This window comes from Penaeus chinensis, chromosome 16 (genome assembly GCF_019202785.1).
Source record: "Penaeus chinensis breed Huanghai No. 1 chromosome 16, ASM1920278v2, whole genome shotgun sequence".
Classification (NCBI taxonomy): Eukaryota; Metazoa; Arthropoda; class Malacostraca; order Decapoda; family Penaeidae; genus Penaeus; species Penaeus chinensis.
The window spans coordinates 18,169,037-18,174,036 of record NC_061834.1 but is presented as its reverse complement, the minus strand read 5'-3'; positions in this window follow the sequence as shown (position 1 = coordinate 18,174,036).

Here is a 5,000-nt window from a genome sequence, read left to right as displayed (position 1 = left end):
TAATAATAATAATAATCATCATCATAATAATAATGATAATGATAATGATAATAATAATAATAATAATAATCATAACCATAATGATAATAGTAACGATAATAAAAATAATGACAATAATAATGATAATAACAATAATGATAATAATAATGAGGATAATGAGAATAATAATAATGATAACGATGATAATAATAATAAGAAGAAGAAGAACAATAATTATGGTGATGATGATAATAATAGCAATAATAATTATAACAATGATAATAATAGTGATCATGAAAATAATAATAACAACATTAATGATGATGATAATACTAGTAATGGTAATGATAATGATAATGGAGATGATGATGATAATAATAATATTAATAATAATAATAATAATAATGATAGGGATAATGATGATAATAATGATTATTATTATTATAATATCAATATTAATAATAATGATAATATTTATAGTAATGATGTTAATATCAGTAATAATAATAATGAAGATGATAATAAAGGTGATAATACAAATTATATAAATAGCAATGGTAATGACAATAATAATGATAATAATAATTTTGATAACAATAATGACAATATTAAGAAGAAGAACATAGCAATGATGATTCTAATGACAATAATGAGGATGATGATAATAACAATAATTATATTAATTATTATTATTATAATGATGATAATATTAATAGTAATGAAAATTATAATAACAGTGTTAATAATAATAATAACAGTGATGATAATACAGCGATGATAATTATGATAGTATTGATGATGGCAATATTGGTAACAACAATGTAGAGTATGAAGATATTATTAATAGTGATAATAATGAAAATGTATACAATGATAAGATTGATAATGATGATAATAATAATAATAATAATAATAACAGTCATAGTATTAATAATGGTAATTATTATCATAGTAATAATAAGAAGAAATATAATAATTATGATAATAATGATAATAGTAATAACAATAATAATGATAATGATAATAATAATAATAATAATAATAATAATAATAATAATAATAATAATAATAATAATGATAATAATAATGATAGTAATAATAGTAATAATAATAATTATTATAACAATAATAATTATAATAATAATGATAATAATAATCATGATAATAATAATAGTAATCATAATAATAGTAATAATAATGATAATGATAATGATAATAACAATAAGAAAACAAAACAAAAATTAATAATAATAATAATATTATAAATAATAATAATAATATTAATAATAATAATAATAATAATAATAATAATAATAATAATAATGATAATAATGATGATAAAAATTGTATAATTAGTAATAGTAATAATGATAATAATAATAATGATAGTAATAATAATAATAATAATAAGAGAACGATGAATATAAAAACGTTTAGCTCAATTCTAACATATAACAACATAACGATAAACCATTCCCGACCTGCGACCAAAGTTGGAAAAAGACTATCCGACGATCACGTGACTTTTCTTCACGTGTTACAGATAAAAGAACTTTTTTTCTTGTTTTGCTCTTTACTTCTTTCAAGGACAGAGTGTGGAGAACATTCTAAGAAAAATCGCGAGGACATAAAAATGGTGGTAAGATGTTAGAAGTAAATGAATAAACAGATATATGAGGTTCAACGAAAGATTTATAGCAATGTTTATGTCTCTTACGGAATTTTTTTTTACGCGGTTAAATCTGCATTTGTTTATTATACTGATAGGGAAATTAATGTGATTTATTTATTTGGAGTAATGAGCTGATTAATATCTTCTTATTTTACAAGCTAGAAGTTAGAAGTTAAGCTTCGTTAAACCGCTTTTGAAGAGCTAGTAAAACCGCCATTAAACATATATCTCCGAATTCCCAGTCAGTTGCTTTTGATTCGATTACTAGATTTTTTTTTTTTTTTCCAAAAGTGATACATACATATATATAAATGTATATAATTACACCACAGGAGGGAAAGGAACGAAAACCGCAGCCAAATTTAGCTAACTTGAAGACCAGAGCGACAGAATTTAACCTTAACATCCAAACAGAGATTCACTTTTCAGTAATGAAGATCTCAACATTGACCAAATCAACAAACAGTTCAGTGACATAGTAAAGGAAGCTGCACTTGAAGTAGGCGGTAAGAACGACAAGCAAAGCTCCAGCAAGCTCTCGGTAGAAACTAAAGAGTTTATGCAAAAATGTAGGATCATGGAAGCATCGTTAAAATAGGAACAATATAGTCTTAGCTGAACTAACAAAGACTATAAATAAAAAGAGAGAAGAAGTACGGAAATTCAATACTCAAATAATAAATGAAACAGTGGTCCCAGGTACCAGCATGAAAACAGCTAAACTGAGACTCGGAATAGGGAGAAATCAAATGTAAGCAATAAAGAAACTAAACGGAGAAGTGACATATGATAAGAATGAAATCATAAGAGTAATGGAAGACTTTTACAGGAGTCTATACAACTCACTTGAACAGCCACGGATAGAAGCGAACACGGTAACAAGATACGTACTTAACATCACAACAGAAGAAATAAAAAGAGCGCTTAAAGGCATGAAGGGAGGGAAAATACCAGGTGAAGGCGGAATTAGTATAGACCTTATAATAGGCGCAGGAGAAAAGGCAACAGTGAAACTAACCAATATTTTTAACAAATGCCTTCTCAACGCAAAACTTCTGAAAGCCTGGAAAATGCAACAATTATTCTGATACATAAACAGGGAATAGAAAGGATCTAAAAAAAAACTACCGACCCATAAGCCTCCTTTCAGTTACTTACAAACTGTTCTTAAAAGTCATCACAGTTCGCATCTCTGACACTAGATTCTAACCAGCCTAGAGAACAGGCAGGATTTCACAGTAGATTCTCAACAGACCACATCCACACGCTCACCCAAATAAGAGAAAAAAAACACGATTATAGGAAACCCTGTGTATGGCATTCATCGATTACGAAAAGACATTTGACTCTATACAAATACAAATAAAGACAGGGAGTAGAGGAGGTATATTGTAAAATAATGGAAGATGGGAAAATGGGACAGCAACCATCAAGCTCCACACGGAAACCGGTTTACAACTTGCCTTGAGGAAATATTCAAGAAGCTAGAAAGGCTGTCAAAATAGACGAATACATGAACAAGATTTACAGATGATATGGTTATCTTCAGTGAATCTGCAAATGAAATGTAGCAACTAATTAACGATCTGAATAGAGAAAGTCTGAAAGTCGGGCTTAGGATGAACAAGAAAAAGACTAAGATCATGTTCAATAGTAGAGCTCAATTCGAACAGATACATGTACAAGGCGAAGCGCTTGAGGTAGTGGGCAAGTTTATATACCTAAGGCAACTCGTACAGACAAACACATGTAGCGAAGATTAAATTAAGCGCCGCATCAGTCTAGGTTGGAGTGCCATCGGCAGACAAGTAGCATACTGAGAGGCTCCTTGCCATTATGTTTAAAAAGAAAAGTCTTTAACTAATGCGCCCTCCCAGTTATGACCTATGGAGCAGAAACATGGACTACAACCAAATTACTGGAGAGGAAACTAATAGTGCCCAGAGAGGGATGGAGAGGTTGATGCTGGGAATTAGCCAGATCGGAGGATCAAAACGAAAATTGCAAGACAGACAAAGTTGGAAAAAGATTGGGAGAGGCCTTCGTCCTGCAGTGGATTGATTCAGGCTGATGATGATGATATATATATATAAACACACACACACACAAAAAAAAAATAAAAAAATATATATATATATATATATATATATATATATATACATATATATATATTGTTTATATGTATATGTGAGTGTGTACATACACTTATATCTATCTATCTATCTATCTATATATTTATATATGTATGTATATATATACATATATATGTATATATATGTATATATACATATATATGTATATATATGTATGTATATATATATATATATGCATATATATACACATAGTTGTGAGCATGGATTTATATCACTTACACGTTAGTGACGTTTGCCGTGCATGCAGCAACTGAAGACAGATTTTCAAAGACAGAGTGCGCATAAATGTCAGCCACCCCATCTTCATGTTTCATGCATTTCACGTTTTAAGATTATGCTCGGTGAGACTCGCTCTTGCGAAGTCTGTTGCCTTTCGGGCTTTCGCTTTGCCTCGAATTTCCCCTCCCTTTATACAGCAAGAGTCAGCCTTACCTTCATCATAAAATTAAAGAAACATATTACTATAATGCCACGATCCTCGGAACTGAGCGCCATTTCGGCATCGCAATTTGTCAATTTCTTGTCTGTATTTGAAAGTCGGTGGTGAATGTGTGTCTTGGCTACTTATGATCTGACAAAATATCACTATCAGATATAACTTTAGAAATAACTTCTGAAGAGCTACTGTTTACTTATACATCTATCATCCCTAAATGGGCCCGTTATCAGCCATTTCCCATTTTTCTTACACAGTTAGCCGGGTTTGGCACTGACCCAGTAACATCAATCATCTTGAATTGTTAGGAATAAAAAATGGCTGCTGCGTGAATACAACAGGATCATCTAGTGACTGAATTTACAAAGAGAGAGGTAGTTTGAGGATCTGTCTTGAAGCGCTTTTGAAAAGGTTCTTTTGTGTACTTGCTTGTGTTTCGAGTCGATTGCTGCACACTACATGGATCAATGCGCTTCCTCTTTCCATTGGCCACGGTCACCACTTCATTTATGACATCTACCAGTGGGTAATCAGCTAATGGAAAGCTAAATACATAAGCTTGGGCAACCGTCGCTATGTCTAGCAGATCATTATTGGAATACTATGTACAAGTATTGTTGATCCATACATTCTCAGGGCCATAGTACGTAGTCCTTGGTAATCTGAAGAATCTAGGGAGATCTAGAGAAATTACACACACATGCACACAAGTGCAAATTACGCGAGCGCGAAGTAGAGAGAGAGTGAGCGAGAGAGAGAG